The sequence below is a fragment of the Bos grunniens genome, chromosome 10, assembly GCF_055505025.1.
Source record: "Bos grunniens cultivar Pamir isolate PY7600 chromosome 10, Bosgru_T2T1.0, whole genome shotgun sequence".
NCBI lineage: Eukaryota > Metazoa > Chordata > Mammalia > Artiodactyla > Bovidae > Bos > Bos grunniens.
Window position 1 is genome coordinate 27,358,789 of NC_141174.1, and position 13,664 is coordinate 27,372,452.

At 40.9% G+C, this 13,664-nt stretch overlaps 1 protein-coding gene across 16 annotated transcripts in view; it reads right to left on the bottom strand.

Moving 5' to 3' along the window:
* Positions 1 to 8,496, bottom strand: part of SYNE2 (spectrin repeat containing nuclear envelope protein 2) — a 326,831-nt gene extending 318,335 nt beyond the window's left edge. For 15 of the 16 annotated variants that reach the window (XR_015134181.1, XM_086320335.1, XM_086320332.1 and 12 more), the window contains exon 1: positions 8,337 to 8,496. The gene's annotated coding sequence lies outside the window, so the exon portion shown is untranslated. Of the gene's footprint in view, positions 1 to 7,111; positions 7,248 to 8,336 lie in introns of those variants that run through there. The other variant, XM_086320321.1, reaches the window with a different exon arrangement.
* Between the last annotated feature and the right edge of the window lie 5,168 nt (positions 8,497 to 13,664).

Below are 13,664 nucleotides of genomic sequence, written 5' to 3' on the forward strand. Positions count from 1 at the left end.
TGGAAATAGTGACAGACTTTATTTTGGGGGGCTTCAAAATCACTGCAGATGGTGATTGCAGCCATGAAATTAAAGCAGAGACATTACTTTGCTGACAAAGGTCTGTCTAGTCGAAGCTATGGTTTTTCCAGTAGTCATGGATGGATGTGAGAGTTGGACCATAAAGAAAGCTGAGCACCAAAGAATGGATGCTTTTGAACTGTGGCATTGAAGAAGACTCTTGAGAGTCCCTTGGACTGCAAGGAGATCCAAGCACTGCATCCTAAAGGAAATCAGTCCTGAATATTCACTGGAAGGACCAATGCTGAAGCTCCAATACTTTGGTCACCTGATGTGAAGAACTGACTCATTGGAAAAGACCCTGATGCTGAGAAAGACTGAAGGCGGGAGAAGGGGACGACAGAGGATGAGATGGTTGGATGGCATCACTGACTTGATGGACATGAGTTTAAGCAAGCTCTGGGAGTTGGTAATGGACAGGGAAGCCTGGTGTGCTGCAGTCCATGGGGTCACAAAGAGTCAGACATGACTGAGTGACTCTACTGAATGTTTACATAGGAGTTCATTTCACTAATATCTCTGCTTTTGAATATATTTAAAATTTTTCATAATAGTGTTCTAACATCTAATTGACTTTTGCTCCCGTGTCAGACAAAACTTTACCATTTTGGATTTCTATTTTACCCGCATAACTACTCACGTTTGACAATTCATTAGTGCCAAAATAGTTCTTAAAGTACGTGGTAAATATCACATTTCTAAATCATATTTGTAGAAACTAGGACCCAGGGGAAAAAATCTCAGAGATCATCTAATTCCCTGTGCCAGTGGTTCACAATCTTGTGCATGCATCAGAATCACTTGGAAGACTTGTTAAACACAGATCACTGGGCCTCACCCTCTACATTTCTGAACCAGTAGGTTTGATGCTACTGGTCCCTGGACCACACTTTGAGAACCACTGCTCTAAGCTTACACCCATTGCCTAGTTCGTATCTCCACTGCAGTGATCACCAATTACCACATTGGAATGCGTGCTCCTGTGCTTATGGGCCCTTTTCTTAAAAGAGAGTTGGCTTTCAAAGGGCAGGAGACATAAATTTTCATCAATGTGCCAGAGCCCAGATTCAACAAACATTTACAAAGTAAGTTAATTTGCTGGATGAGTTAAGTTTTCCCAGTCATTTATAGTTGAGTGTTTGTCAATGTATTAACCTTCAGAATAGGAGTACATTTACACATACCCAGATGGAAAGGGTACCCACTCCATCCTCACTGATAAAGAAGACTAAAAGTTAACTAAAACCAGAGCAACAAATAGGAAATTCTGGCGAGTTCTAAGAACTGCATCTCAGATTGGAGTTTTCAACCAAATATGGACACTGACAAGCAGAAGCTTCAAGTTCACTTTGTCAAATGTGTTACTCTGACCCAAGTAGCTATAACCAAGTGCTTTTTACCTCATATACCATCGGAAGAAAGAAATGCTTTGAAAGTTTCTCAGGGTCTAGATAATGTCAGCATGGGAGGACTCACTCCTGAAATTTCCCTTTTTCTAATGCTGCCCTAAGGAAAGAAAAGACAGCACACTCATCAATACCTGCATAGAGATCTCCAAGTCCAGGTGTTCTGAATCTTGTAAGACCCCACAGTATCCTGAAGTATCTATTACAGCAATGATCAGCTCAATGACAACTCAGTAATTTAGTTTAAGAAAATGAACTATGCTCTGATTTCCAAATTTCACTACTACTTTAATGTTTACACTAAAATTACAAGTTAGAATATATACATATTCATAAAAATGAATCCAATAAACTCAATATGTATAATTTATTTTCACTTGAAAATAGCAAAATAAAGAATATAACCTGTGTAAAACATGGGTAATATATGATGTTTTAGGTTTTAGATTCCTTTAAAAAATAATTGACTGTTCAAACAAAAAACAGTAATGTAATGTGGGATCAATAACAGACAAAAAGTTAAATGTATAACAATATCACAAAGGTTAACAGAGAGAAATGGGAATTAACTATTCCAAGGCTCTCATGAGGTAATGACTGTACATGGGGTGGTATAATATAATACCTGAAGGTAAACTGTGGTAAGTTATCAACCCAAGAGCAAACACTAAAATAACAAAATAAAGAATGATAGCTAGGGAATTCCCTGGCACTCCAGGGGTTAGGACTCCACGCTTTCACTGCTGAGGGCATTGGTTCAATCCCTGGTCAGGGAACTAAGATTCCCAAGAGTCAAATTTAAAAAAAAAAAAAAAAAAAGGACTGTTAGCTAATAAGCAAAAAATAAATAAATAAATTATAATGATAATAAATTCAATTAATCCAAAGACAGAAAAAGAGAAAAAAGGAAATAAAGATAAGAAAAACATGTAACAAATAGCAAAATTATACATTTAAAGTGAACTATAATCAATAATCGCTTTAAATATAAATGGTCTAAATACCAGAATTAAAAGTCAGAGATTGTCACATGGAGAAGAAGCATGACTCTCCACTCCTTAAATGTGGGCTACACATAGTAATTTCCATCTCAAAAAGTACAGGACAGAATGCAGAGAAAAGAGCAACTTTACGGCAGGGAAACCTGACAAGCACTGCCTCAGCTAAGTAATCAAGGTTAGCATGAATAGTGATGCTCTGTTGATGGAATGCTCTCTTGACATGGAATAATTAGAATAAATATTGTTTTCAAGCACATACAAAACATCCTTTTCAAGCACACGGTAAGGAAATAATAATAAAGATCAGAGTGAAAATCAATTAAATAGAAGATAGAAAATATAAAGAAAACTAATAGCCAAAACATTGAGAAGGTCAATAAAATCGCCTTTGGTTTCTTTACCTTGACACTACTGACATTTTGGCTGAATGAGTCTTTGTTGAGATGATCTCTCCTGTTCATTGCAGATCTTTAGCAGTATCCCTGGCCTTGACCCACTAGATGCCAATAGCAAATGCCTGCCCCCCCCCCCAAGACACTGTCTCCAGACATTATCTCATCTCCAAAACTTGTCACGTGTTCTAGTGGCAGTAAACTTCAACCCATATCCCACTCCATAAACAAAATTTAACTCAAGGTAGATGTACCAAAAAGTAAAAAGAAAGACTTCATGGTTTTATATTCTCTTATAGTTTTTCTACAGGTTTTATAACTCTTAGGGAAAAAGTCTCTGTGATCTTGAGCGAGGCAAAGATTTATTAGGTATAACACCAAAAGTGTAATTCCATAAAAGAACTGATAAATCAGACTTTATTAAAACTCCTGATCTTCATAGATTTATTAAGAGAATGTAAGATGAGCAACAGATTGAAAGTAAATATTCGCAAATCACGTATCTGATACAGAGCTTGTATCCAGAATTTATAAAAAACTCAAAACTCAATAAGGAAGCAACCAATCCAATGAAGAATGAACAAAAAAATGTAAACAGAAACTTCAGCAAAAAAAGATATAATATGGATGGTAAATAAGCACATCGTTAGTCAGCAGGGAAATGCAAATTAAAACACAATGAGATACCACTACACATCTAATAGAATGGCTATGACAGCTTAACCATACCAAGTGTTGGCAAGGATGCACAGCAACTGGAACCCTCACACACTAGTTTGGGAATGTCTGGGAAAGTATGGAAGTTTCTTTAAAAGTTAAACATACGCCTACCATATGACCGAGCCATTCTACTCCTAGACATTTACCCAGGGAAAATGAAAGCAGATGTCCATATAAAGACTGAATATAATGTGTTTACAGCAGCTTTATTTTTAACATCCAAAAACTAGCAAAAAAGAAAAATGTTTATCAATGGGTGAATGGACAAATAAACTGGCATATATTCATACAGCAGAACACCATTCAGCAATAAAAAATAATCGACTACTGATACACAGAACAACATAGATGAATCTCAAAACAATTATACTAAGTGAAAGAACCCAGACAAAAGAGAAAACATATTATATGGTTCCATGTGAATAAAACTCTGAAAATACAAACTAATCCATAGAGTCAGAGCTCTCATCGGTTGGGAAAGAAGGGTACAGGGTATAGGAAGGGACCAAAGGGAAAGATGATTCATAGGTCTACAAATAAGTCCAAAACGTATCAAATTTAACACTAAACTTATGCAGCTTACTGTATATCAAGTACACTCAATGAAACTGTTTATAAAATTATCACACAAAAACCAGAAAGGACAGAGTTTAAGATAACAATCAAAACAGTACTTAACCTGCAACTTCACAAAGAATTACAAGCTTTAAACATAACTGATTTTACACTATTGCAGACACAATTCTTAATTTGGTGAAGGTAGGAATGGGGGTGCATAACCCAGGTCATTGGAAAATACGAAAGCAAAAACAACACAACAGTGAGCACACAGTAAAGTCGTGAAGAAATGGGCTATGCGTTTGAATGATGTTAAGATTATTTCTTAATTATAGCTAATCTGAAACACTTCATAATTATAAAAAAGGAAAAGTAAATTCATTTTTTTCCAATTTGTCCTGTCCCATTCCCATTCCAGAGGCAGAAATGGATGCTTTCCTCCTCCCAGAGTCCCTGAGAATACATCTTTTCTAGCACTGCCATATGTGTATTGCAACGGCGTGTCTTCACTAGACAAACAGCTCCATCAGAATACAGACTATGTCTTTTGATGCTGGCATAGTGGCTAAATGGGGCTTCCCAGGTGGTGCTAGTGGTAAAGAATCTGCCTGCCAATGCAGGAGATGCAAGACACACGGGTTAGATCCCTGGGTTGGGAAGATCCCCTGGAGAAGGAAACAACAACCCACTCCAGGATTCTTGCCTGGAAAATTCCATGGAGAGAGAAACTTGGCAGGCTACAATCCAGACTGAGCACGTGCATGCATGCATGCGCGCACACACACACACACACACACACACACACACATGGTGGTTAAATATAAGCAGGATCTGAGAACCTGTTTTCCTACCTATCCTAGGCTGTGCCATTCACCTGCTGGGTAGCTTCTGGAAGTTCCTTCAATTTTATTAACTGTAACATAGGGCCACTAGGGTATACATGAGAATTCACTGTGAATGTATCCAAACCTTTGCCAGTGAGGCCTTGTATGACCTGTCAGCTGATTGCTGCTGTTGTTGTTCAGTCGCTAAGCCATGTCCCATTCTTTGCAACCCCACAGATTGCAGCACACTAGGCTTCCCTGTCCTTCACTACCGAGTTTGCTCAAATTCATGTCCATCGAGTCAGTGATGCCATCCAACCATCTCAACCTCTGCCATCATTTGATTACCGTTCTTTTTCCCTTGAGTTCTCTCCCTGCAGTTGACAGTGCTCAGCCTCAAGACCTTCTCTCAGGTCCAATCAATCCATGCACCACCAAACTCTTTCCCGACTCAGTACTACCTCCTCAGCTAATCTTCCATGCCTCTCTCCTCTCCTCACCTCCTCACCCACAACACACTGTATGCTACTTGTCTTGGCTTACATGTCACCTGCACAGAGAAGACTTCTTACTATTCACTTCGGAACTCTTGGTTACTCTATGTCTCAGCATCCTGTGGTTTTCTTATTTCAACAAATAGTTTGAGTCCCTACTATATGCCAGGTGTTGACTCTGAGGATGCAGCAGTGAATACAATAGCTCTGATGAGGTGTGCAATCTAGTGGGGTGAGACAGAACATAAGCAGAGAAATAAAATACAGAGTGTGTTAGATGATGAAATGGAGGGAGAAAAAATCAGTTATGAAAGGAGAGTAAGGGAGTTACAAGTGGGTTATGATTTTAAATCTGGGGTTCAGTGAAGGTTCATAGAGAATATAACTGAGTAAAGAAGTGAGGGAGATCAGAGAAAGAACCATATAGGTATGGTGGGGCATTCCAGGCAGAGCAAACAGCAAGTGTGACAGCCCGCAGATAGCTAGGAAGCTAGTCTGGCTATAGAAGTATGAGGAAAAAGAAGAGCAGAAAACAAAATCAAGGAGACAGGACTGGGCGGTAAGGATCACATGGGGTAAACACCGAGGCCACTGACCAGCCTTTGCCTTTCACTCAGAGGGAGACTGAAGCCACAGGAAGGTTTTACATAGAAGAGAAGTGGTGTGATCTGATTTACACTTTAAAAACTACTATTAGTTTAGTGATGTCTTTTATGTTCTGCCTATCCTCCCCACCAACTAAGATAAAGGCGGGAACCACAGCTGTCCTGTGCATTATTATAACTCCAGCACCTACCACAATACACTGAAAGCACTCAATAAATATTTATTAGATGGATGAGGTAATCCATGTGAAGCATCTACTGGTACCAAATCAGTATTCTATAAATGGTTAGTACTATTTGAAACTCCAGAGTCCAGCACAGTGGCTGGCACAGGTAAGCATTTATTTGAGTAAATGAAAGAATAATTTTGTGAAATTATTGAAAGTCTTTTAAAGCATATGAGTAAGGACAAATGAAGTAATTGCCTTTAATATCTTCCCTTACCTATCAAGACCTGACTGATCCTGGTTTTGAGCTTTATATTAAACTCTGATATACTATTAAGGGCATGACCCAAGAATAATCCCACTCTGACTCAGTTATTTAAGCATACTGCAATATCCTACAAACACACTTAGGACGAACGCAATGAACTGCTTGTAAAATTTCTAACTGGGTAAACTTATTCACATGATTAAAAAAAAAAAACAAAAACAATCAATATACAAGGTTAAGCTGACCTAAGGTTAAGCTGGTTTGATTTTGATTTTTGTGACTTCAAATAGAGCTCGTAAACTTAAATAAATGGACAGAGAACTAAGGATTTACACTTTTTGCTTATTTTGACATCCCCAGAGTCTTCATCACGGGGGCCGAAAAAAAAAAAACAAAAAACCTTAATGAGGATTACACCTGTTCTCTTCTCCCTCAGGTGCTCCCGGGGGTGGGGGATGTAATGACACAGCTAAGGCCAATCAGTTAATTATCTCAAGAAGAATCTGGGAGAGTCTCAAGAGACTTTTCCAGAAAGGAAAGGTAAGGAAAGAAAGAGTCATGCATTAAAGTATAAAAACACACCAAATGTTCCATCTCATAAAAGGTGAACACTCACCCCGATGATGTTTACAATGGCTCAAGGGCAGGGACTTGAGCGGTGAACTGGCCAGGTGTGGTTCCGGTGTTTAACCCCAACCCTAAAAGTGGTCGAACTCATCCTACTACAACCACAAAATATCTGCAAGGAGTTCTTCGAAGCGCTGGGAACATTTAGAAAAGCAGGTGAAAGCTGTTTGAAATCAAACTTTTTTTAAAAAGGCGACACCAAAGTGTTGAGCGGCTGGAAAGAACCTCCTGGGTTTGGCTCTGACTTGCCGGTGCATGTACACAATCGTGCCTGCTGGCATCTCGCTCAGACGCTCCCTTCCACTAGGGGAGGGGAAAATAATAACTTTCGGAAATAACAGGCGCCCACAAAGGCAAAGGTTACATAGGACTCCTCAACCTCCATCAAAGAGGGTGGCTAACGTTGTTTGGAATAGCACTGATTTCACACAAGTCTCCCCTCGCTCTTTTTTTTTTTTTAACAGAAGGAAAACCACCTCAGAAGGAGAAGGTGCTACCGTCAGATGCGCAAGGCAATTTCAGACAACAAAGACCGCAAGCAATCTTTTCGGAATATACAAGCCGAACCGTCCGAGCGGCCCACGCCGCGGAGGCGCTCGGCCGCCGCGGTTCCTCGAGTGCGGGGGCCGGCGGATCCCCGCCCGCCAGTCCTGGGGGACCCTGGGCGAGCCTCGCGCCGCCCCCCTATCTGGCAATCTCCGCGCCGCTGCTCTCTGCCTTCTAGCTCACGCGGCGTTCAAAATCTTTCCCGCCCAAGCGTGACGCGAGGAACGAAAACAATCAGCCGACTGCTAGCTCCCCGGGCCTGGGCCCGACGGGGGCGGCGGGTGGATCGGGGCCGAGCCCCCCGCGCAGCCCCTTTCCCAGGCGGGCGGACCGGCGGGCTGGGGACCGGAGGTGACACAAAGAAGCCGGAGAGACAAACGCCACCCGCTGGCGCTCGCTCCAATCCCCGGAGCGCCCCGCCCGCTGACAAGTTTGCGGCGCCCTCCACGCACCCCGCTCTTCCCAAGCGGGCAAAGTTTCCCGGGCCCGGTTCGGACCCCCGCCGTGGGTCGGGTCCCGTCTCTAGCCGCCCCCTCCCTCAGCTCGGGGACCTGGCTCTCCCTGGCCCCCGCCCCTTTTCCTCCCTCCCGTTCTTCCTCCCTCTTCGCCACAGTCCGCTCCCTCTGGGGCGCACCGGGGTGCAGGGGCCCCGCCGCCGTCGCGCTCACCCGCTGCCGGCCCGGAGAGGGCGCGGGCTGCGGCCAGCCCGGGTCAGCGCCCCGCTCGCCTTGCTCCTTCGATCGCGCCTTTTGCTCGGTCTCCCGCTCGCTTCTTTGGTCCAGCGGAAGGCTCGGGGCGCAGCAGAGCGCGCTCGGCTCCTTGGCGCTCGGAAAGCTGCAAACCACGCCCCGCGCCTTCCCCGCCCGCCGCCGAGTCCCGCTCTCGCCGCTCGGTGGCCGGTGTCGAGCCCGCCCGCGAGCGCCGGAGGCGGAGCAGCCACCTCCCCCCGCACGCCCCGCCGCAGCCCAGGACTGGCAACTTTCCTTCCACGTTCTGGAACATCAGAGAGGCTCTGAGGGAGACGCTAACTCAGAATGCAGGTTAACCACCACCGAGGGTCGGGAGAATGTCACACACTCCCTCAAGCAAGCTTTTCGAGTCGATTTCAGCTAGAAACTTCCCTAACATTCTCGGACTCCTAGGTCTTGGAAGTGGAGGTAAGAAAAGCAGATCTGCGAATTAGATACCAGACCTTGATCAAGTCCGTAAACGTTTATGGACCCTTTGTAAAACGAGAAATTTGGATTAGATGGCCTTTAAGATCTGGTTCAGTATTTCCTATAGCGTGGTTCAGACCTCAGTGTCACCTGGCGGGAAGATGAGGCGCTTGTTTTTAATGCAGAATGCAGGGTCCCTCCTTCCTGGAAGCTGGGGAGTGGAGAACAGCCTCAACCTTACACCGATATATAACTCCCTGGTCTGATACTCAGTCGAAACTGAATCCTCGGGAATCCAAACTGCAAGTGTCAGTTTAATTTTCCAGCAAATTACTCAATGCCTTTGGACTCAGGATAATGTCAGTTGACTCCCACTTACCTCCTGTGCTGCTATTATAGTGTTATTACTAAGGCACTGGAGGTCCTAAATGAAAGGTATTGTATCAACTCACTATCATCACACCGAAGAAGCAGTGACTTTAAAGTATTTCTCTACTGAGTTTGTGTTGCAAATTTATTTTTTTTATAAGTCCTAGTTCATATGTATTATATGGTTCAAGAATCTTGCTTGGATTACTTAGTTAAATTTGGTGCTTATGACCCAAACTAAATGGTAAGAAGCAGAGATTAAGAGGTTTGATAATGCATTCAGTTAACATGGAAAAAAAGTAGCTGAAAATTGCACCCACAATTTGGGACAATTATTTCAAACAGCTGTACCTCTGTAGCAGGATGATTTGGGTAAGTTGTTTTAAAAGCACATTATTTTGATAATAGCTTAACTCTTTAAAAAACTGCATACTACCAATTTACTGCACAATCTATGGCACACTACCAATCCTTGTATTCCAAGAAAATAGTTCTGATAGTATCACTTCTCTTCTTGGACTACATAGGTCTGCATTATTTATTATCAAAGGCTTGGTTCACAACAGTGGTCTATATAACAAGATTTTTCTTGTCCTGGTGTATCTTTCCCATAGTACCATTTTGCCTGATGTAATACATGCAAATCAACCATGGGGTGGAGCAGGTCTCCAGGATTAATGACGTTGTCCACAAAGCATTGTCTGCTATTTTCCTTCTCTGTTCTATTCAATTTGTTTCTATTTTATATTGGTTGCATTCTTTTATAATAAATGCTGCAAAACCATCATGGCAACAGTCTCTGGGGAAGATAATTTCTTCATTATTGTTCCCTTCCAGGCATCTAGGTTAAAAGTCCTCAAAGTGAAAGGACTGTTGTTCCATATTCCATACTGTATCTAGTGCACTTAAGATAGTCCAGAATAAAGTGTCTCAAAATGTTTTCAGATACCCCTAATTAGAGCCTTTTAATTACCTGTAGCATCTCCTAGCCATGCCAATTTAGATATTAATATATACTTTTAAATCCACAAATTAGACTAAGGGCAAGAACACTGAAACAGGTCCTCCACATTTTGAAATAAAAATAAAATGTAATGCTAAGCCAAACAGAGACACACCTGGCTCTTTTGAAATATAACACTAGGCATGTGAACGGATGGCTCATATGCTCATATATCTCTGACTGGCAGAATAAGGGCTGCCATGAACCCAGCTATGCCCACATTCTCCCATGCACCAAAACACAGATACCATACAATAACATAGTATGATGCCATATTATGTGTCTTAGCTATTATTTACATCAGGCCTTCATATTTATAGCAAAAGATCCACCCACCTCAACAGCCCACCTGAGAGACTTTGCTAGCTCCAACTGTGGGAAGCACAGGTTTTGCAAATTGATCAAACAAAGCACATCTGTGACTAGGCACACAAGCATGCTGTGGCATGTGGTGAGAACTACTGAAGCAGACATTCAAAATATGCCGGCACATTGAACAGAGCAAGACAGAAAACTTGATCTGAGGCATTCAAGTGAGTTGGACATCCTGATGCCATTGAAGGAACTAGTCACCTCTCTTTAAGTTAGGCAACGACTCCTCTTTGAACTAGAGTTGTTGTTTACATTTTTGCACCCCACACTAAACTGTGAGTCCCTTGTCTTTGCATCCAGAGTGCCTGAATAAGAAAGGCAACAGATTTTATACTGGAAGTAAATTCTAGAGTGGTACTTAGCTAACAGGTTAAGAAGGATTACGGGCTGCATCTACATTTTTCAAGGAGGAATACAAGTTTATTAGTAACTGAGTCTCTACAGTCTCTACCCTGGGCACATAAGGGGAGAGTACTGACACTAGTATCATGTATTTATCAACATGATGGCAATAGCAGATAATGATGCTAAATGATTGGCCTGATGGTTAAGTGAATTTAAGAACAACACAAAGTATCTCTAGGCCAAGAGGCAGATATTATACTAAGGCAGGGTAAGACAATGTTACCACTTACTTCTATCTTATTAACAGTGTTGCCACTAAAGATACCAGGAGATTGATATACAACTAAACAATTTGTTAAGATGTTAACTCTGACCACTGCAAGGACCAATCTTTTGCTACCATATATTTACCGCACTAGCAGCACATGTGTAAGCCTGGGATGAAAATAGCTGGCCAGGAAAAGGGCTCTGTTTCTCTTTGTCTAAAAGTCCAATCACACCCTGTAAAGGCCTGAGCTCCTTATCTCATTCTAGTCTTGTTTCCTGCCAAATCCGGAAACTAACAAATAAATGTTGGCTAATTACTCCCTGGACCAATGTGATCTTTCTGACCATTGTCCTGCTTCAAGTAGAAAGGTGTTTCCAACAACATGCAAGTGTGCCCTGCCAAGGTATGCAGTAGACAGTCTCCTAAAATAGTGAGCCAGTCAATCGAATTTCTGCCTATTCAATATTGTAGAGTTTGAAGAAAAAACAAATGTGCTATGATTCAGTGAAGTTGTTTATGTAAAGTGCTAAGCACGGAGCCTTGCATGCAGTAGGCACTCAACAAATGATAGCTATGATTACAATAACTTTAGTAAATAACAGTGGGACTTAGGTACTATTTCAAAAGCACTTTTATCAAACTGGCAAAGTATTGGGTTAAAAAAATATTCTATAGCTCACCTCATTTTACATAAAAGACTGAGCCTCTAGAGAAAAAGATTTCCCTAATGGCATAAAACTAGTAGAAGCAATTCCCGGATTAGAACCTAGAAAAGTTTTTAGCAGAAATAAAGGTATCATTTAGAGAAATCCTGTTGTACATCTTTTTTGTTTTACTCTCAAAAGCACAGCATCAAATTAGTCACACCACTCAGCTCACAATTAAAAATAAATAAATAAAAATAAAAGACATCAATATATCTCTCTCAAGGAAAGACAAGTCTAATGGAGCAAATTAAGCACAGATATTGAAAAGCTAAACAATGTAATAAATAAGGTAAGCCTTATTGACATATTTAAATTTAACCTCAAAAATAGAGAATATACTCTTTTTAAGCACATATAGACTCAGTCATGAAAACTGGCTTTGTACTATGTCACAAAGAACTCCTCAATAGTAGAAAAAAGTAAAAATCACGAAAATAATATTTAGGTTAGACAATAATGTCAATAAATACCATAATAAAACTAAAAATTGATAACAAAATCAGAAAACAGTCTTTCCCATGTGAATATTTTAAAGTATACTATTAAAGAAGTGTTAGAAAAGGGTAAAGTACAATGTAAACTCAAAGCATTTCCAAAAAATAATGCTAATGGAAACAATACATATCAGAATCTATAAAAAACAAATTCGTGATTAGAAAAAATTTTATAGCTTTCAAATATTTATACAATAAGAATAAATGAATTCTATCTCTAATATGAAAACCTAAAGCAAAGAAAAGCAGAGGAAGAAAATAAAGATAAAAGCAATGAGGTTGAATACAGAGAACCAATACGACCAATAAACAGTCAACACATGCTGATTATTGGAAAATAAAAAATATTTTAATGACAGATCAGTAATGAACCTATTCCAGAAAAAGGGGAAGAAACATAAACATTCAATATAAGAAATCTAAGGGGTTTTAGAAACAAAAACTTACATTGTTATTCGGTGTTCAGTCACAAAGTTGTGTCTGATTCTTTGTGACACCATGGACTGCAGCACGCCAGGCTTCCCTATCCTTCACCATCTCCCTGAGTTTGCTCAAACTCACGTCCATTTCATCCTCTGTTGCCCTCAATCTTTCCCAGCATCAGGGTCTTTTTCCATGAGTTGGCTCTTTACATCAGGTGGCCAAAGTATTAGAGCTTCAGCTTCAGCATCAGTCCTTCCAATGAATATTTAGCGTTGCTTTAAGATTGACTGATTTGCTCTCCTTGCTGTGCACGGGACTCTCAAGAGTCTTCTCCAGCAGCACAGTTCAAAAGCATCAATTCTTCAGTTTTAATGGTCCAATTCTCATACCCATACACAACTATTGAAAAGCCATAGATTTGACTATACAGACCTTTGTCGGCAAAGTGATCTCTGCTTTTCAATATGCTGTCTAGGTTTGTCATAGCTTTTCATTCAAGGATCAAGTCTCTTTTAATTTCATGGCTGTAATCACTGTCCACGGCTGTAATCACTGTCCACGGTTGTAATCACTGATTTTGGAGCCCAAGAAAATAAAATCTGCCACTGTTTCCACTTTTTCCTCTTCTATTTGCCATGAAGTGATGGGACCAGATGCCAAGATCTTAGTTTTTTGAATGTTGAGTTTTAAGAAAGCTTTTTCACTCTCCTCTTTCACCTTCATCAAGAGGCCCTTTCTTTCCTCTTCACTTTCTGCCATTAGAGTGGTATCATCTGTTCAAGCTGGATTTAGAAAAGGCAGAGAAACCAGAGATCAAATTGCCAATATTTGTTGGATCATCGAAAAAGCAAGAGTTCC